Below are 22,509 nucleotides of genomic sequence, written 5' to 3'. Positions count from 1 at the left end.
CAAAATGAAAAAGTGCCATTAGTGTCATCTCCATTAAAAACTAATAATGCATTGATAAGATCACCAAGAACAAAAGTAGCCTGAAACCAATGCTGTGAATATTTTTAAATTTTTATTAAAACTTTTTGTCACTGTACCTGCGTTTATTTTAAGCTTGACCCAATTTCTTTATTCCCTGAGCCATTTTCAAGGTGAACTACATTTTAGTCTACCTCCTCTAGCAGTTATAAGTGCTGTCGTAGTTATTTTTTTAACACTATAGAGAAAGGAAATATGCGATATGCCAATGATTTATTGAAAAAGATGTGCTAAGTATAAATACATCATGTGAATTTTTTAAAACAAAACCTAAGTCCCATTAGAAACCCATAATTAGTCCTCATATATGATGTCAATTCAGTTACTTATAATATTCAAATAATTTTCCAACCAAAACCAAGTAATAATTTTAAATCAGAGGAACTGTTGTGTTAATATATTCCACAGACACCTTACTGCTATTAGCTGTAGGAAGGTATGGTTTCAGTGATGAGGGTTTTAACGGTTTGAATCCCACACACATGAGAAATTGATTCCACAGGCTAATCCACACATGGCTTGATACCTTATACTTCAATCAGTTGCTCCAAATATATTTTCTATTTGCCTATACACAATATTTTTAAAAGTTCAGTTTGGCAGAGCAGAAACCAGTGAACTGTAACACTAAATGCCTTAAGTTGGGGAAAATAAAATTTGAGTAGGACTTCCCAATAGGTCATCAGAGGTTTACCTGGTATTTTCTTACTGACCCTGTCCCTTCTGCACCTCCACCCACCGACTCCAACACACTGGCTTCTATTTAAAAAGCAACAATAACCCAGCAGGGTGAAATAAGGCAGTACTGAGAAAAGTTACTATTACCTTTCAGCCCACTCACTTATTTTAATGATTCATCAGGGAAACCCCAGTTGTTAAAATGTACCTGAAATCTTATTATATAGTAAAAAAGAAGCTTAAAAAGATTTCTGCTTTGAAACCTGTCACCACCAATTCCCCNTTTGTTGTTGCTGCTGCTTTTTTGTTTTGTTAAAAAAAAAAAAAAAAAAGTGTCCTCAAAGGATTACACTACAATCAAGTCTCATATGGGGGTAGAATTGTGGGGGAAACAGAAATAAGCAGATCCTACAAAAAAAAGTTATTTTTTAAAAACTCTTTTTATAAATATCAGGCATAACAAATTCATCCTAGCCCCTAAAACCTCAATGTAACCTCTGAATACTGAAATAATCTGATATCAAATATAGCATAAAAACCTTCCAATCCCTAAAACTGCAGGCCCCGGAGATGCTCTACATAATTAAAGAAAGTTTGACTAACAGTAAGGAATGAATCAGATTCCTGAGCATTAGTGTGAATTAAAGATAATGCCTAATGGAAATGGATCATTACTCCATTATTTGCTAATAGGCACAGAACCCAACATTTATGACAACTTGTGTACTACTGTGTGTACTTAAATAGCAACATTAAAAATAAAAATCTTGGGTTTGTACTGAAAAAGATGTCACACTGTATTATTTTATTGCCCCACAGTGCTACGCGTGCTCCAATTTCTTCAGCTCCGACTTTAGTTTCCTGTTGTGGTAATGAAGAACTAAGGATTTATGCACAAAAACCAAGATTTGGTAAGAAGACTTATATGCCATCCTGTTTGTGACACAATTTGAAGTAGTTTTCAAGCGCGCTTCTCCAATTATATGATTTGCTATCATCTTTTATACGTGCTCTTTTAAAAATCACAATCTTATATGCAGATACGGCTGTGTAGTTTTCCCTAACAGATATTTTCATTTTTTTCCCAATTTGGGATTTAACTTTCTGTTTAAAACTGTCAGTCACTGACTCCATGACTTGAATTAATACAAAGTCTTGGTGATAATTGTATCAAATGCAAAGTCAACATATACGTACAGACACCATGACATCATTCACTTGTTTTCAAATACGCACAATTTCCACAAATAAATAGATGTGTATATATTACAAATTCACTGCCTTTTATTTTTGTGAAGTTACGTTCTACATTATACAGCAAAATTGTAACTATGAAATTTTTTGTGAGAAGTTTACTGGTTTAACTTCCCTGACAAATAAAATACTAATCAATCCTCTTTCAATTTTTCACTGCTATTAATTTCATGAATAATTTCAAACTATAAAAGTGGCAATGAATTAGTTCTACTGAATACTAAAAATATTTTCAATTTGCTGACATCTTAAAATGTGGCAGTATATTTATGAATCAGGAGAAAATTTTACACCAGAAAATCATCTCATCACTCATTTGAACTATTATATTACCCTTGAAACTAGGTCTTCGTGTTGCCTTGCCATCTGGTTCCCATCACGCCATTCTCCGTACTCCAGCTACAAGCAATATTCCAAAATGCAAATTTGATCATGAGGCGACATGCTCAAAAACCTTCAATGTCTCTGTCACTTACGGATAAAGTCCGAGGCCCTAAATGTAGCACTGAAGGCCTTGCTTTTCTAGTCCTTCCTCTCTCTCTTCACCACAGCACTGCTTCTCCTTCTCCGCTGGGCTCTCTCTTCCCCCACTTTCCCAGACTCTGTCTTGTTGCCGTACGGAGCTCTCACACTCACCTAGTTAACACTTCCGTGATTTCACACCTTTCTCCCTTTTCCATCAGCCTCTTCTTGGTCACCTCATGTGCTATCCTTAAATTTCTGCTCATGAATCGCCAATGCTATGAAGCCTTTCCCTGAACTTCTCTTAAACAGGACTCCCTTTCTATTCTGCACAGTCTCGGTCATTTTTTCTCTCATTCCATGTCCTCCTTCCCTCTGGGCCTTTGAAAACCTGGAGGATAAGAGCCATGTCATTCTTTTCCGGGGGGCTATCCCAGCCCACATGGGGATGGGGAACGCATGGGGAATGTCACTTAGGTTGTGTGAAGGTATGCTAAAAATCAGAAGGAAATGGGAAGCTGATTCTGTCTGGGACGTAACATTGCTTTCACTGCCCACAGGTCCCAAGCAAACAAATGTTAGCCAGCACCAAACCTGCCACGGATGGTTCCCCACCGTCCCTGAAGCCTAAACTAAATCAAGCAGCGACTACAGCTAAACACACCGTATTCTCTTTCAAATACTGATTCTCTTTTAGTACTGTTCATAGAGATAAAAATGCATTAGATTTTTTTTCATGTAGATAAGAGTTTATCTTCATCTACTAAAAAGAGTAACAATGATAAAAGAAATGGTAGAAACACCGTAAGCGAATGCATTCTGGGCCAATGCAAGTTTCATGGCCTAAAAGAATGAGTATCTGTGAGGTCCATGAATTTTGAAAATCGCCTGCAGTTTTTTAATCCACTCGGTCTATCAGCATCCTAGCCGAATACTAGCAGTGGAAGTAGGACGAGAAGCCAGCTCGCTCACCATAAATCTGGAGATCCCATTTCACATTTAGTAATTATACTTTTATTTAATGGGGAAGAAAAAAAGGCATTTTTAAATACTTTCTGCCAACAATTATTCATTTTATAAAAGTTTGACAAGATGAATAATGTATTTGCTTTCTCAGGATGGCATTTCTCCAAGGCTTCCACCTTCCTGAAATGGGCTGCAAATCAGTCCAGTGGGAGAAAATTGGATCATCTGACCCATTCATATATGGATACCTAAGCAGAAAAGCCAAGGTGTATCACAGAATCATAGGTGGAAGAAATGCGGCAGCCACTGACCAACCACTCTTCTTTTACAGACAAAGAGATGGAGAGAATGAGCATCACAGGGTAAGTGACAGAGCAAAGGGTTTAAGTCCAGGTCTTCTGACCCCATGGTCATTTATCTTCCCATTACACTTCATTGCAGGTACCGGGTAGGATGTGAGTAAAAGGCGCATCTACTTTCTAGTCTTTGGAATGTGGGGATTAAAAAAAATCAATGTTTAATAATTACTAATATGTAAATGATATATTCTGCAGTATGTTTTTATATGCATGTGAAATATGACAGTATAAGATGATAAATATAGGTATCACATACACGATTTGTAAATCTAGGATATCCGTGCTGTAAACCATACCATATAGTTATATAGAACTACATAAAACTCAAAGAACTTTTGTTCTAATCTCTTGTAATTCCTTCCAGAGTCCTGCATAATCATCCTTTCCCTAATCCCACAACTTTTACCCTTCACGCCTCAGCTGCAGACTAATGCCTTTTTGATAGGGCAGTAGGCCTTAATGACTAGGAAGGAAGAAAGACAATATCCAAGATTCATATGACAAGAAGGTTTGAAGTAGGAGGCAAAGAGGTCAGCCATATAGATGTGCTCAGTTTATTTTATAACTTACTACTGTACCCATCAAACAAAGTCTGAGTCTCCTGATATAACAATCTGCAGTACTTCTTTGTACTTAACACTTGTAGGATATATTTATACGAGTGACTACATGTTATCTGTATCCCCTACTGGATATTAAGTTCCAGAAGGACAGTGACCAGGTCTGCTTGCTTACTGCTATATCTCAGCACTTAGCAAACAGAAAATGTTCAACACTCTCTTTGAGTCAGTAAACCATAAAACTCCTTAGCAATTGCCTTGACAATTTTTTCTGAACTCATCCAAGACCTTTATTATTATCAACTACAAATAATCACCTCTTCCTACCACTAATTACTACTTACTCTCACGGAGAGAACCTGATGCACACATTTTATCACCAGCTAAAATATAACAGGTGGCATCTTATTGTATTCACAATGTCACACCTCAGTCTAAGGAAAAACAGTTCTGCCCCAGCAGCCATACTGAGGGATTGAGAAGCCAGCTTCCATGCCATGGGCTTCTATCCTCTCTGACCTTTCTAGACTCTATAAGAATATTTAATATAAGGACAGTCAAGTCTGTGACCTAGAAGGATTCAATCGGTTTAATCCTTAGACTGGCATTTCTTTCTTGGTCAGAAGCATTATCTTGTTACCCTACATTGGCTTCTATGCCAAATTTTAACTCAGACTTGGATTGTGTAAGATAATTATAAATATACACACCAAATGAGTTTAAAATAAAATGACTAACAGATTCTTAACTATACTGGCGCTAGGGAGTCTCGCTCTAACATCTTTTAAGAACTTAATCCATCTTAACTAAATAAAAAATTGTTGAGAAGTTTCCCTCTCCAAGTGGGAGGCACATATCACATTTTCAGTTAATTTTGAAACAGAAATAGCAGGGTTACTCTAACACACAAACATTCTCAACGTCCTATTTGAAGTACTGCAACCCAAGCAAACATGGGTGGCATTCCCTTGATGGGTTGAAATAAATGTCACCAAGTATAAAGTTCTGGATTTACTCACTTCCAGGGAAAAATGAAAAGGACATAATCTCACAACTCAATCTATGTATCAGTGAGGGAAATCAACTTCCAAGAAACACAAAATCCTAACAGCTCAGGAGGCAAAAGAATATCAGGTAAACACTTGGGAGAAGAAAAAGAAATTTCCATAGAGGCCTGAAGGGCTAGAAATAGATATTCTTAAAAGTATCAATTTTAGACACCTTTAATACTCACTTTATATTAGTGAAAGTCACCCTGCAGTAACAGACTTATTTAAATGGCGTTAGGGAATATGAGGTGAAGCCAGTATTAGAATCTATTCATAAATAAATAAGTAAATAAATAAAGGACATAAACTCTAATGTCCTTTAAGGACCAAATCAATAAAATTATGCTTTAAAGACGTATCACTTAAAATGTTTAGTGACACTTCTCTCACCTCCAGAGTTCTGCCTAATTATAGTAATTTTTATTAGAAGTAGGATTAGTTAAAAGTATATTTTCTTCTATTTATGTACTACAGCAGATCTTTCCTAGCTGCCATATACTTTTCAAGAATCCCTTGATTTGCCAGTGGTCTAAGTCTTTTGCTCACGGTTTAAGAAGCCAACACTGGAAAAACTGGATAGATTCTAAAGATCATTAGTGATAAATTTTAAAAAGCTCAGAAACCCAGTTTAGACCAGGGCTGAGTAAATCTGGGGCTAAGAGATGTGGTAATGAGAGCTGTATCACTATTTTTAAATATCACAAGGGGCATATTATTAGCTACCCACTATTATAAGAAAAAGAGTCAGTCTGATAATAATAGACTGGAATTTTTAAATCCTGAAAATATTTAGGATTGAGACTGTTGAGTAAAGAAAAGGCATACACAGACAACAGTGTATAATTTCTAGAAGGTCTACTACTCTCGATAGTTTCTACAGAGGAAGCACAGGCTTGCCCATATCATCTGACACACAAGTTTCCACTGAATACAAGATAAGTAGCAATAGCTCAAAGTTTCCTGATTGGAGCAAGTACTATGACTTTTATCTATTTAGTGGCCTTGTCTGTCACTATTATCTCTTTATCAGCTGGTTTTTCAAGGAGACATTCCAATGATATAAATATTTTGTCTAATGAAGCAGAGACCCTACAGTACAGACTATTCTTTGCAAACTACCCAAAGCCATACTCTGCATCCTCATCATCTCTTAAGGAAGTAATTTCACACTTTCCAAACAGTGTGCTCAAACAGAGTAAGGTTGCTTAGGAGTTAATTAATTCCCCCTTGCATCTCTATCCGGCATGTATACGCACCATATCTGGGACCCAAGTCTCTCTACTGGATTAATTAGCATTCACAGTTAACAAACAGCCTGAATCACTGTAGAGAGAGATTATAACTTAAACTCATAAAACTAGATACATACTATCCTGCATTTCATATAATAGTTGCTCAACTGATCTTGGTAGAATTAAAGTAAAAAAATACTTGTTCACCCTTATCATTCCTCTTGCTCAATGTTCTAATGTCCTTTTCTCCTCCCTTGTGTCCAAACTTTACTTACAAGGACTAAATTGAAGATACTGTACATTGTTCAGAGTAAATGCCCGCCAGGCACAACGTGTTACCTCTCGAAGGAATACTTACACGTTAGAAGGGAGCAACAGGTGATGGCAAAATTTCAGCCATCTGCAGAATAGATGAGAATAGTTTGTGAATTAAAAAGACACTTCTGAAGGCCTGAAGGCTGCTACCTACTCTATCAATGCATGAGGCTAGATCTGCTTTAAAGTATTAAAATGTCCCATCACATTTAGCGTAATATAAAAATCTTGAAAACTGTGATCTTTGGATTCAACAATATCGCTTTTAAGAATTAACACTAGAGGGGCGCCTGGGTGGCTTAGTCGGTTAAGCGTCCGACTTTCACTTAGGTCATGATCTCGCGGTTCGTGGGTTCGAGCCCCGCGTCGGGCTCTGTGCTGACTGCCGGCTCAGAGCCTGGAGCCTGTTTCTGAGTCTATTTCTCCCTCTCTCTCTGAGCCGCCCCTGCTCACGCTGTCTCTCTCTCTCTCTCTCCTAGAAATAAATAAATATAAAAAAAAAAAGAATTAACACTAGAAATTATCAAGAATCTTTACCGAAGTCCTTGCCTCAAATTGCAAGCAATGAAAATATCCAACAAAAAGGAGTTTCATAATTAAATGATTAATGATCAAAAATCATAATGCAAAGAACATGGAAAAAATGCTTCCACTATTGCATGACTGCATGCTATGAATATATAAAAATATATGAAATGAATCACCGAAACACAAGAGAAAATGGACATGATCACAGGTAGGCATAAAAATCATTTATGGTAGAACTGTGAGTCGTTTTGATTTTCCCATCATGTTTCATTTTATTCTTCAACTTATCTTCACCGAATATGTTTCAACTTGCAATTAAAAGAAACTATAAATTTTTCCTAACTTTAGGAAGGAGGCCAAATTGTTTGAAATAACAAACTACTTCCCAATTACTGACAGCTTACTCCCCTCCAGGAGCTTGCCAGTGGTTTTCAAATTATTCGAACTACTATCGCTATAAAGAAACTTATTAAAACACAAATCAGCAAGTTTAAACTAATGGGGCTAGCTATTCATAAACACTATTAATTTGGTTTTGGAAATACTGCTTGTCTAATGTGTGAAATAAAAGGAATACTTAGTTGATTTTTAAGAGTACTTGAATTATTAAATAATTGTAAACAGATCAAGATCTTTCTCGATAAGGAAAGTGGAGCTGCACTCTGACAGACTGTTAGACACTAAAATACTATTTGGCACTTATAGGTTTGAATAGGTACATATATAGCACAATCTCAAAGTTTTAAAGTTCAAATAAATGTCAAAATTACTTTGTGCCTTAAATAATTAGATGCCTGTGTTGAACTAAGGGGGAAATATTTAATAAAGTTGCATAAAATTGAAAAGAACTTCTAGTTTCACACTTAATTTCCAAAATGTATTTAAAAAGCAGCAACATGCCATTGGGTAATCATCCATATGTGCTGCCCATGTTAAAGGACGGACTGATTGCATAGTCAACTACTATAGACACAGTCTTGCAATTTTAAAAGACTGTCTCCTTTCATAATCACTCATATTTTTCCTATATTTATATACATGCAATAGGTGAATTGGGTACTCAAAATATATTACCTCAACAGCAACTCAGACTTAGTAGGGAAATACTTTTAATGGAACCTCCAGGTCCTAGTACTTTTTACAATTTAAATGCTATGAAAACATGAAACATATTTCAAGTAATAAGAAAGTATTATTCCTGGAATTGTTTTTCAGTGCAACAATTTCATCATAGTTCATTTTTAAAACCATCTATTCTGAAAAATTTAACTTACAAATCTAGAGAGAAAAAAAAACCTGCTGTTAAAAGCATACAAATAAATAAGAATTAACTTCCAGAAAACACAAAAGTACTAATAAAATATAAAATCCATTAAGTGCAAAAATTAAGGCCAAGCTTATCATTTCATCTATTTTTAAAGGGACACTAAGAATACACCAATCAACTGATAACTTTCCATATTTTAAAATTAGCACTGACTTGATATGAAAAAGAACCCTAATCTCAGGAAAGCACCATGTGGCGTTTTTTAACTTTATGACCAGTAAGTTGACTTTCTGTCCCAGAGCAGATCACCTCCAGCATTAGTACTCTGACCTTACAGAGAAGTGACAGATAAAGTTTATGGTGAGAAAAAATGAGTTTTTATGGGTTTCCAAAAGGGAATTCTTATGACACTAAAAGCCATATAATAATATTGATTTGATAACCAACTTTTTTACAGCCAAATTACAGACTTAAGATTTCTGGAAAAATATCCAAGTGAATTTGCAGTAAAATACAATAAAAAGAGGCTTGGGTTCATGACAAGCAGTCTAGGATTTCGTTCCAAACTTTAAATATACATATAAAGTAATTTTTTTAAGCCAAATCTTCTTTAACGTTTTCAGCATCCCAAGATTTACCTTTTATGTTGGAACTGACTGACCCTCCTCCTGACATTGATCAGGAAGCTGTAAGTGCTCAACTTTCTGGGCAAAATAATTTCCATGCCTGTTTCTAATTTTTTTTTCCATCTTAAAGGCAAATGTACAATGTACAGAAACAAGGATTATTTTCTTGTAAAATCATCCTCAAAAATCAATTAGAATATTCAAAATATTCCATTCTCACAAATGAAAATAAGTTGCTTGCTGAAATGACAGTCTTCCATTTCACTGCCTTAAAAATTAAGCTGGCATGGATAATAAAAGTGTTTTCTGACTGGATATGCATGGCATTCAAATATTTTTAAAACAAAAGCTAATCCATAATTAGATTTCACAGGCGCAATCTATAGAAAATAGAATTTGTTTTTGTTTTTCTGAGAGCAATACTAATGATTTGATACTATAAAAGTTATAAAAACAATACCATCGCTTGCATAAAACTGTAAACAAACTGGTACTTTTGTGTTTATTATCCTTTTCAGTCTGATCTTTACTGTTCATTCATTCATTTAGCAAATATTTATTGTGCCCACTAAGCACCCAGCATTCTTCCAGGTGCTTGTGGATAAATTATGTGACAAAACAAATGTTCCTGTTATCACAGGAAGTTTCTTTCTAATTGGAGTAAAAAAAAAAAAAAAAACCATCATCAAGTAAATGTAGCTCAGAGGGTACAGGGCTATTTAAAAAATAAATAAACCAGCACAGGGTAATAAGGGATCAGGGCTGCCGAGGCCTGGGGCTGGGAAAGGGTGGTATTTTACATTGGGTTGTCAGAAGGCACCTTGTCGATGAGATGACATCTAAACAGAAACCAAGAGTGAGGGAAGCTGAACAGATCTGGATCTAAAGCCTTCTAGGCAGCAGGCACAGCAAGATCCTGAGATGGAACATGCTTGGCATGTTCAGAGTAAGACGGTCTGTGTGACTGTGCAAAACATAAACAAATGTGCTTTAACTGAACAAGCATTTACTGAATGATTGCATTCTAAAAGCTATGCTAAGTGTTTTTGATATCGAGATGACTCAAATACAGTTTCTGGCCTCAAGACCTGGATAGAATTACAATGCAGAGTGATCAATGTGATAAAACATTTGAGGTGGGTCTCAGAGAGATCAAAATTAAGTTCTACTTCAAGATGATGAACCAAGAGCCCAGAAAGAAAGAATGAGGGCCAAGACCCCAACTCTAAAGGGAGCTGAAGAAATGTGCAGGTAACTCTGGACTCCCTCAACAACCATTCAACCCTTTTCTCCCTTTACTTTCTACTCCAATTCGGGCTGAAATACTTGACCTCCCAGATGTGAGGACAGGTGGCATGTTCTAGAGTATTCTAAAATGATGTAGGTGGAAAGGAGGCAGAACTGAAAGCGCCCTCTATTGGAAGCCAGGACACTGCTGTACAACTCGACAAATCAGCAACCCATGGTGCTTTAAGCTGACTCACCCCAGACTTCTGGTATCAGGTCTTCCTTCCAAGCCTTTGAGCCACCAGCCTCCCGCATCTTCTTCAACCTCAAGTAGGCAAAGGGCTTGAACTGTCCTCTCCCTGCCGCTACATTCAATGTTTCCATTTTTCTGAAACTTTCAGATACCTTAATGTCAGTCCTCCCCTCAAGCACCTATAATTTTTTTCTACAGAAGAAAGAGAAAATAATACTTAGCGAGAAATAAGACCCCTAACAATTTGGTTCCAAGCTCCCTTTCAGCTTCAATTCTTGTCATTCTCACAGAAACACCATCACCCGAACACAATTTTTAAAACATCCCATACATATTTCCACCTCCAAGGACCGTTAGCACGTTCTTCTTCCTAGAATCCATTCACTTTTACCACCTGTCAAACTCCTACATATAGTTCAAGACTCCATTCAAATTCCATCTCATCTGCAAAAGCTTAAGTCAATTGCTCACCCATATTCAGCCAGTCAGAAGCAATTACTTCTTCCTCTGTGGTACCACCAAACTTGGCTTCTACCCCAATTAGAGCAGTTACCACAGTCCCACCTATACGATAGTTATACAGTATACGTGTGTGTCTGCCCAACAGCATTTCAATTCCTTGGCAGCAAAGTCTACCCACGACGTATGTTTATATCTATTCATTATCTAGCAAAGTGCTTTACACACAATAGGCACTCATCTAATGTACTCTTGAATTCTCCTCCATAGGCTACAATAAGTTCTCACTTTATGAGAAAGGGGAAAAAGAGATTCCTAAATAAAAATAACAGCAGCATCATAAAGTGAATTGTCTAGGCATTCCCGCTGCATTTAACTATTCAAGTAAGTTACGAATCATTGCAGACATTATTGAATAAGAAGATAAAGACAACAAAAAATTAACAATGGGTACTCATTAGGCAGAAAAGTAAAATTAAAGAGGAATGGGGAAATGCAAAGCATAAAGCTACCTGTATGAGGGAGCATTACCAAGGGATACTAAAACAATTCATGTGACAAAATTTTAGTTCCTGTTATATGCGAGATACTATAGTGATCACTGAGAATACAAAGGTGAAAAAGGGCTGAACACACTTTTTTTTTAAGTGCAAAGTGCTGGCCCATAAATCACTCTCCCCAAAAGTATGACCAAAAGAGCAGCTTCAAGGCCCAAACAGACAATCAATACTCAATTCTGAGTCCAAATCTAGGAAACTATCTTCCCTAAATTGTGATTATGTAGGAACTCTCTCCCCAGGACTGCTTCTGAATGTTAAAAGGGCTTCCTTTATTTTCAGTGACTATAAACTGCTCAGATAGAAAATTTAAGTTCCAGATACTTGAATACATTCCCTGCTTTGAGATAAGTTCTATCCATGCACAGGTTGTTTTAGTAATTAAGGTACCAACAACCCTGCCATCATGAATGAAAAGGGAGGAATTTATTAAAATGGTGCTAAGTACAGGGAATGTTGTATGGGAGATACTGGATAGTTGTTTTCTTTGTCCTCTGAGGCCAAAATAACAGAAACCGAATGGAAATACGACAAAAGGAATTTAAGATAGACATTGGACGAGTTGTGAGGCACTGATCCGCCCTATCGAGTTACACTCAGCCATTTCTTCTGCACATTTTGAATGAAGAGGTAGCCCGCTTTCCTCTAAGACAGTTCAAGCAAAGCAAGCAGATGTAAAGAAGACTTCTTAGGGTTTCTATTAGACATATTCTTCTATTGTACATTACTATTTGTATGTGTACTGAAAAACTCTGACGCTGTCACTCTAAAAATTAAAACCATTAATTAAAATGCCATCTAGGGTGAAATGTGATACAGTGTGCTCTTTGCCATGAGGCTACCAAGGATGTAATATCCCCTTCCTGTAAATCAACATCAATAATATAAGTTATCAAATTACCTGCCATTACTGATAAGTTCAAATTGCTTCTTCAAAAACTGAGATCTTAATATATGACAAATGCAAGGTATCCTTGTTTAAACAATACTCTATGCAAAAGGCTAAAAGGAAATTATATTTTTATTTACTCATGGAATAATGTACTCCAACAAAAGCATTGGTACTAAGTCATTTTGAGGATTCTCCTATAACCTTTGTAATTAAGTATCTTCCACTCCAAACAACTTTGACAACTTTGATTTTCCCTTAGAAATAACAGACAAATCAATAAAATGTAGTCCACAACCCCTCACAAATTAAAACTACTACTATATCCCTTATAGGCATAAATGATTTATACCATTTTACACCATTATATTACAAATACAATATATTTCCTGGGGCACCTGGGTGGCTCAGGCGGTTAAGCGTCCGACTTCAGCTCAGACAACGATCTCATGGTTTGTGGGTTCGTGCCCCATATGGGGCTCTGTGCTGACAGCTCAGGGCCTGGAGCCTGCTTCGGATTCTGTGTCTCCCTCTCTCCTGCCCCTCCTCCACTCAAACTCTGTGTCTCTCTCAAAAATAAATAAATATTAAAAAAAAACAAATATAACATATTTCCTAATATTCATCCATTCATTCATTCAACAAGTATTGAGTGAAGGCCCACATCTAGGCACTGTGCTAAGTGTAAAGACACCAAGATGACCCAATTACATTTCCTGTTGTCAGACACAGAAATAACATCCCAAAACCAAAACACATGCACTTCTGGCAAAAGAGAACTAACAAGTTACTATATGCACCAAGTACCCAGGAAGTTCAAAGGTCCAAGCAACTCATCATGCAAAACAACTGAGAAGAATGTCAGATGACTCTGGAAGAGCTCACTCAACATTCATCCAATTCTCTTCTCCTCTTCCCTGCCTTCCTCCAAAATAGAAACAAGATGGCTAAAAAATTTCTTATCTCATTCTGGAGGTAGTTATGTGACAGACTTTTGGCCAAGGAGACATCTTCCATAAGCAGACATCCCTTTCCTTTTTCTTTTCTTTCTTTCTTTTTTTTTTTTTTTGAAACATCCCTTTCTTAAAAAAAAAAAAAAAAGAAAAAAAAGAGGGGGCTCCCCATGAGGAAAGGGCTTCTGAGCATCCTTCACTTTTCTTCCTGCTTGAAGGTAAGCACAACTTCTGGAAGTACAAAAGGCATCTGTGTAATAAAAGGCAAAAGGTATGCGCTAAAGCTGTGGGAAAAGGAGATGTTTACCTGGGTCCCTGATGGCATCAGTTACCTGTGAATTAACTGCCTCCAGACTTCTTATGACATGAGACAAACAAAACCCTTCCTCATTTCAGTCATAGTCGGTAAGATTTTCTACTATCTGGAGCCAGAGGCATTTTTACGATTAAAAGGAAGCTGCAGCAAAGAGGAGTTATTTGAGTTAAACTATCTAAGGTTCCCACTTTCAGCTATGATCAAGTTCTTCTTAGCTAGAAGAAATAAAAACAATTTTGAATTTACATTTCTACAATTGTCCTACAATTTTCAGTAATGTGGATTACGTAAATAAGCACATTCTCATTCTTCCACAGAATTCTATTTGATACATAGTCATTACAAAATTTTTATTTCTCTTCCTAACTGATCCTCAAACCTATAAAATAACATTTTTTATAGTGTGGTATATATCATTCACAATCAAATAGCCAAAGGTTAGGAACAAAGGAGTAAGGAAGGAGAATGACGAGAGAGAAGAAACGAGGAACCTAGTTTATTTCAAAGTATAAACTATTTTTTCAATTGTGTGGGCACTCTAGAAAGCAGCTTCAGAATAAATGAAAGACTACAAGATAACAGTATTTTTTAAAAAATAGGAAAGACTTCCTCTGTAAACTGAAATCAGTTGCTCTGGTTTTAAAATTTTTTTCAAACTTAAATATATATATATATATCCCCAAAATATTTTGGGTCCAATTTACCACTACCATTATTAAATTATTGTGTTATTCCACTATCTCTAGTAAGCTCCTTAAGGTAATAGTCTCTATAACTTTCTGTTGGACACATTTTGAATATGTGCCATTCTTGGAATAGTTTCTATCTTAGAGTGCTGGAAAGATTCATTAATTTCAATCACCATCAACTCCATAAGCCACATACACTTTTTCTGCCTTTTTTGTTCAAATATATTTCACTGTGGCCATTCAAAGGAAAATTACACATTCCAATAACATTTGAGTTCCTCTCAGTTACCCTTTCCGTGGTTCAGGGTAATGATAGAGTAAAGAATCATGCTCTTCACAGGCTCTCCTTTTTTTTTTTTCCTCATTTGGTAGAATTTCAGCTTCAAATCTCTTGTGCCAAAAAGCAATGGATAATGTCTAATGTTCCTTTCTAACAGTAGCTTACTTTGGAGGGAAGGGGAGTGAGAGTCAGGAGAAATCATCTCATTCCCAGCTTTTAGAGTCTTAGCATATGGGATAAGCAATGTCTTATCCCACTTTCCTAAAATAGAATTATGGAACCATAATAGGTCAGGTTGGGGGTGGGGGAAAGGAATTAGAAATTTTTCAATGATCTGAGTAGGGGTAATAGTTAAAAAGGCAAAAATATTGAAAGTTCTAGCCTTAAACTCTCACTGAAATCAATTTTTAAAAAAACCTACATATTCATAAAACCTGGGGATTATATATATTTTTGGCACTGTTCCTAGGTAGAAGCTTCCTCTGTAAAACAGATAAAAGCTACATTCTCTTCTTCATGAGACTGCAAGAATGAAATAAATAAGGATAAATAGAGTCAGAGAACATAAACTCCTTCATTTTAAAACCAGCATTCAAAGGCAATCTTGAACAATCCATATGAACTCAAAAGCATATTCAGAGAATGGCAAGTCTCCTTTGTTTATATCATCTCAACTTCAATTTCATCTGCAGTTATCTCCTTTAAAACAAGTATTTCTAGGGCCCTTACATGATATCAAGTCCTTTTTCTCAGGCCCATTTTTATTTGGTTATCTTTTTAGGTGCACTAAAGATTGAGTTTACAATAAACTGAACAGACAGCGTACAAAAGGCTTTTAGAACTATACCATATGGTCCAGGGAAGGGAACAATCTGGACGATCCCCATTTCAATCTGCAAGCTTGTCCACCTCTATAACACATTATACCACTGTAATAAAATATTAAGATGGAAACGTAAAAGCGAAAATAGTCTATCTTTAGCATTACCAGGCAACTGCACTTCTGAGAATTTACTGATAAACTTAATAAACATTTACTTTAATTTATATTCTGGAATTTTGGTATGCAACACCAGGCATAGAAACCTAGGCCACTATTCACTAGAAACAATATTTCGGCAGGGATATGTGTGGGTATTCAACTTATGCTTCAGAAATTTGGAAGGAAAAAGAAAACAAAACACTTTTACAGGGGGCATATTGGCAGGGGCTGATGTAACAGATGACACATTCTTGGAAATCAAATAAAAGCAATAGGGAAATACCCACGGCTGCCTGGTGAAGGCCTAATCACATGGACACAGCTGGAACCAATGTAGATCGTTCATTAATAAAACTGTATTGTAGTAGCCACTTTTTGATGCATTTCGATTGCTGCTGCAGCCAAATCTCTGAATTTCTTTGTTTGCTTGTTTGTTGAATTTCTTTGTTTTAATGGGAAATATGAGAAGATTCAGGGTAGAGGGGAGGAAAAAAAAACACCCTGCTCTCATGCTAAAAATGAGACTAGCTCAAAAAGCTAAATGTCACTTTACCTTGCAATGTACTTACACTATCAGCAGCTTAAAATATGCAGCGTAAACCTGAAAGGGGGAACTCATATGGTACTATGGATAAAAAGTGAGCAGTGTGAGATGCCACAGAAAACATATGAAATACTTGTGACAGTATTCTACAGAATGATAATATGTCAGGCAGGGGAAATTAAAATGTATCAAAAATTAAAGGGGGAATCAAACAACCGAATTAACACATACACATTCATGTAATACTCTCCAATAAAATTTAACACTGAAGTATGTACCATAAGTGTAAGGGAATATTACTAATATTTGTGACCACATAAATTGAGAAATCAACATTTGTTATTATAGGTTACCAATGTGCGATATCAAATAAAATATTCAAACCACGTACGCTGCAGTAATGTTTAAAATCTGAAGTGATATTCAAATGAAACAAAACACTATTCATAATTATAAACATGGTATTTAATACAGTAACATCAAATCCTAGTTAAAATAATGAATTTAGTATTTATCCAACTTTGCTGGTCTCCCTCAATAAAGCTCTTTTTCCAGGTTGCTACAAATATAATGATTAAGTTACTAAACAGTAATTCCTGCAAATCCTATAATGTCAAACCATACAGACACAGAAGCTTTGATATATGTTCTGAAACAAAACTGTAGAATTTATTACCTACAAAAAGGAAAAACTCAATAGTTTTTATTAAAAAAAATTGCTCAAACACTCAAACATTACAGGTCTTAAATATATTGTACTGTGCCTCTGTGTATAGTTAGAATAGACAGATACAATAATTCGTGTTGCAATACCTAAGTCACTGAAAGATATGTTCCTACCACAGAAAAGACAAAGAGCTTAATTGCAAATCAACATTATATGACTGGAGAAAATGTATTTAAAGTGAATGCATAGTATTTAATATGCAATAAACATTACACAGTATATATGAACATAGAGAATAAGCTTTTGGTCTATATTATCACACCCTGACACAGAGAACTCCAGACCGACACTCACGCACTTAACAGGACCAAGAGAAAAACAAAAGTTTCACTGGCTTTCCTTCTAAAAAATGTCATACGTCTGAAACACAAAAGGTTGACTTAAAGATTTAACTGATATAACTTAACAGGCATCTCACCCAGATTCATTGTAGCTACTCTACAGAAAAAGGCACTTAAACACAAGTTAAAAAAAAAAAAAAAAACACCGTTGGGGGGAATGGAGAATTGTAGCATTTATTAACATGTGCATTATACATATAAAGCAATGTGAGTACTTGTTTGTTTTGTTAAATTAATGAGCCAATATGTTGCTCAATCTTGAGATTAAGAGAAAATAACAGGTGAGTTTATTTAATTCATACTTCTCATATACCTGGTTTACAAATCCTTCCAGTGATTTTAAAGCATCTCCTAAATTAAGAATAAATCTCTAGGGGAAAAAAAAAAGAACGTTTAGATTGTACAAGTTTATCTTAATGTATGCATAATAGGTCTATTTCCCGGTATACATGGTATATAAAAATGTTTCACATTAATAATTCTAACAGGAACCATATTTACTTTCTTTTCAGTCACATTTGTTATACCATTAACAAAAATCCATGAATTTTTCCTCCCAAAGTAATTTTCTTATTGCCAAAAATCATTGACAAGATAAAAATCAGTCAAAATAATATCCATCTCCTCCTTAGAAAACATATTCTGCCTATTCAACTATTCTTATCTTGACTGCAAAACACTAATTTTTAAAATAGAGCACTTGAAAGTCAGTCATTTGTTTTTGCTTAATACAACAGAAAACACATTTGCATTTTGAGGAACATTCTACGAAATTTCATAGAATGCTTGCTCATAGTGAAAAACTAGTCTCCTGCTCAAATCATCACTTAAAAATCATAATGCTACATGTTCACACCCCTTGTAATAATAGGTCACTGGCTATAATTTAGAAAGAACTGGGAAACCTAAAAGCACTCTGTTCAACCCTGCATTTTCATTTCAAAGGAAAAAATTTTTAAATGCACATCTTTATATTTAACAAAAGTTCACTTGCTTACCTAAACTTATCAGACATTCTAAAAATGAGTATTCAATCTGCAAAAGCTGTAAGCTAATTCTGAGTTTTAGACAAAAATAGAAAACAATGGCAGACTTTTTGGTCTCAACAAGAGGTATCTTGGCATTAAAAGCCATTTAATACCAGCAAGTTATCATTCAAGAGTTTCCATTCAAATAAGAAGCTGCGAAGGAAGAGAAGAGTCCAAGCAATCAAAAATACCATGTCAACAGGACCAAAGTTAGCAATATTCAGAAGGGTTTTCTGAAAGTGCGGCAAAAATGCCAACTGTGAAGGAAATCTCTAAGAGCTGGAAAAGGGAGATTTAACACAAGCTCCTCTAAGGAACAATGCCACTTAGGACACGTGGAAGTTGTGGGGAGAACGGTGTTTCTTTATCAGAAAAAGTTGTTTTGTTGCTTGCCGATGGTACTCTACATGAAGAAAGGGGAAAACGAAGAAAAAGAAAAGGGAGAAGCAGGAGAGACTAAGGCCGCTTGCCTTCCTTCAGTGGCACTGGGAGGGTAGACCCTCTGCCTAGGAAAACCACTGCCAGAACCAAGCTACACAAAACATTTTGGCTGCCAGCCTAGAACAGTGCCAGGCTGTTTTTTATTTTGTGCTAGACTCCCTCAATTGAGACAGTGTGGGATTGTCACTTTGATGCACATAGAGAACAAAGAATAATATAGTACAGGGCCGGANGGGCGGGGGGGGGGGGGGGGTTTTTTTTGGCCCTTAAAGTCAGGTTAGCATTTTGTTTTCTTTGACAGGTCTTGAAAAACCTCAAGAAACAAAAGTTATGCTGAAGAATCTATCGATTGCCTAAAGAAATTAGCTTGAGCCCAACACTGTCAGCAGTTTAAAAGCACATGAGAGAGTAACATTAAAAAAAAAAAAAAAAAATCAGACCTAAAGGGGGTCCAGGTTACATACTTACCTGCTTAAGAAGCCAGAGACCAAGAAATATGTGATTCACAATCACATGATCTTATCTAAAATCTGATAGATGAAGGAAGGCCATAAAGTCAGGCAAAAAAGGAACCAATAAAAGTGTCATAATTTTAGGTCACTATTCAGAGACAACTGTATCAGCAGTTATTCTGACCTTGATTTCTCCAAAATAAAATAATCTGATTAAAAGATTATAACAGTAGCATCTGAATATTTTATGCCTTTACAAGAAAAGAGGTGATAAATGATCAAAAATGTTTAAAGGATTAAACCACAAATCATCTAGAAAGTTGCCACCGAGACAAACAGGAAAACCGTCTCTTCCATCCTATTCAATTCTGTACTAGGAGCAAAGCTATCACAAATAAGAAAGCCAAGTGTGTGCTGTTGCAAGCTTCAACTAAATATACTACCTGAATCTGGTGACTCAAAACACCAATAAGCCATTAGCTCCTAGAGGTATGACCTTTTTCTCTCTAATGTACAAGATAAGTAGAGGTAGAAGTCCATTTTCTACAAACCAAATGAAAAGAAAAAATGAACTGTGACAAGCCCAGATCCCATGCTGGCATATTTTACACTAAGCTCAGCATCATCTAGAAGCAGTATGCTTCTCCCTGCCAATCAGGACAGGAACAAAGTTGTGAAACTAATACAGCATTGATGAATAGCACCAAAGGTCCACTTGTCCCTTCCTCCTGCACATCTCCACTGAATCCGCGGTGAAAAGAAGACCGACTGTTACAGAAACAGCGAGAACTAAAGCACTTGCCTCTGATGTGACACACAGAGGCATGAGGCGTTACCACCTGAGCCTATCTAATTTCCCACAAAATGATCCCCCGCCCCGTTCTGTTCACGGCCACAGATTCTGACAGCAAGTCATGATCGGTGTTGGGAAAATGGGTGGGAGAGGGAGAATGTGGAAAAGAAATGGAGTGAGAATAATAGCCAAACTTCAAACAATACACAGTAAATGCTTCTCTTATTATCCAAATTAGTGCCCTGCACCACACTTTGGGAGGACAAACCCTCTGATAAAGGTTTCAGGTATGAAGATTTACTCTGGGTGGCATGGGCTGGTCTGCCATAGAATCGAAAAATGCATCATTTCGCTCCTCAATGTCCTTTCACGTTCCCTTTCTCTCCTCTTGCGTATACCGTTGATGCTATTACTGCACGGGACACTGATAGTTGTAGGCAAGGCATTCATGTCTTGCCAAAGTGGCCCAGAGAATGACGTCTAGCTGGCTTCAGTTCAACAAGGAATCTGAGGCAAAACCAGGAAGTAAAATGAATGAAAGTACATAGAAGAAGCCAGGCGATAACGTGTTTTTTCTGTTTATTAATGATGCAGATGAAATGGGGGAAAATCTAGAAAAAGCAGCCAAGCCGACTGAATTACAAAGAAAGATTAAAGGAGTTAAATGTGTATAACTTGGCGGACAACCAAGGAACAATATGAGAGCTGTCCACAACTCTCCAAAGTATATACATAAAAAGAAGAGCAGAGAATTTTTCTCTGCTATAGAAGTGTGAGTATATGCAATAATAATGAGATAAAATTAAAATAAAGAAATCTGACTTCAAGCAGCAGAGGAAGTAATGTGGTAAAACTTAAAAAACATTTATCATCTCACTGACCCACACTGCAGTGAAATAACAGATGATAGGAAATGCCCACATACTGACAGAGAACTGAATCAGTGGAAGAATCAAAATAAAGTCCCATTTGCTTACCTGATAATCCAGATAGGGTGATTTCCCTCTTCACATATATCCAGTCTAATGCGGAGGTACCTGTGAGATCAAAGGACATAATTAAGATATTGTCTTAAGACCAGCTTAAATTCTGAATCCTTATCTGGACAAGAGGTTACTTGTATGATCCAGTAGTCTGATTCTTGAATATTGCAAGATGGAAGAAGAACCTTCAAGGACAGAAATGTTTTGAGTCGTAACTATTAAGAGCTTTTCTTTTCAATCATTCCAAGTTTTCCCAAGTCAGTTATAACTCAAAGAGAAGAGGAACAAGAATTCAGATTAGAGGTCCTTAACCTTGGTACATGGATGAACTTTAGGAGTCTATACACTTCTGAATGATATACGTAAAATGTGAGGGCTTATGTAAATGGATACCTCTCTGGAGAGAAGGTCAATAGTTTGTCAGATTTGTAAAAAACTCCATAATCCAAAAAGCTGTCAAGACACTCTGCAGAGGATCTCAGAGACAGGTTGGAATGCATATGGATAATCAGTCCAGGTCTGGGGTTTTCACTCGAGGGAAAAAAGGGAGGTACACAGACACTTCTGTGTCTGGGTAAATACTGGTAAGAACACTACTTTCTGGGAGAGCATTATATCAGGTGTGAACTGTTACTTAACTTACACAACGCTGTGTTCTCTGCAAGCCATGCACAGTGAAGAGAGTAAGACCTTACAATATACCCAAGGGTGGATACTGTGACTTTCCTAGGCTGTGGGAAGCATATTAAAATCAGAATCCTTAGGTGCATCAATCCTGACAGGATCAAAACTAACACAGTAACTCATCCAAAAAGGATCTGTATGGTAAATAAAAGGGAAGAGCTAGCAAGGCAATAAGAAATGTGTCTCCTGGGGCGCCTGGGTGGCTTAGTCGGTTAAGCGTCTGACTTTCGCTTAGGTCATGATCTCGCGGTTCGTGGGTTCGAGCCCCGCGTCGGGCTCTCTGCTGACTGCCAGCTCAGAGCCTGGAGCCTGTTTCAGTCTGTGACTCCCTCTCTCTGACCCTCCCCTGTTCATGCTGTCTCTCTCTCTCTCTCTCCTAGAAATAAATAAAACATTAAAAAAAAAAAAAAGAAAAGAAATGTGTCTCCCAAACAGTATACATAGCACAAAATCATGGGATCGCCAAAAGCATCTCTTAAAAGAATTATCTTAAACAGTAGTCACAAAACCCAAATAACCTATATCAGGAAGAAATCA

General features: G+C 36.5%; 1 protein-coding gene across 7 annotated transcripts in view; it reads right to left on the bottom strand.

Moving 5' to 3' along the window:
• The window catches only part of QTMAN (queuosine-tRNA mannosyltransferase), a 332,000-nt gene extending 310,662 nt beyond the window's left edge, over window positions 1-21,338 (bottom strand). For 6 of the 7 annotated variants that reach the window (XM_077767802.1, XM_077767804.1, XM_077767800.1 and 3 more), the window contains exon 1: window positions 21,283-21,330. The gene's annotated coding sequence lies outside the window, so the exon portion shown is untranslated. Of the gene's footprint in view, window positions 1-21,282 lie in introns of all 7 variants that reach the window. The other variant, XM_077767807.1, reaches the window with a different exon arrangement.
• Window positions 21,339-22,509: the final 1,171 nt, after the last annotated feature.

Source organism: Crocuta crocuta, unplaced genomic scaffold, assembly GCF_008692635.1.
Source record: "Crocuta crocuta isolate KB4526 unplaced genomic scaffold, BGI_CrCroc_1.0 scaffold154, whole genome shotgun sequence".
Lineage (NCBI taxonomy): Eukaryota > Metazoa > Chordata > Mammalia > Carnivora > Hyaenidae > Crocuta > Crocuta crocuta.
The sequence above is the reverse complement of the archived record's forward strand: the minus strand, read 5'-3'. Positions and strand labels throughout refer to the sequence as shown.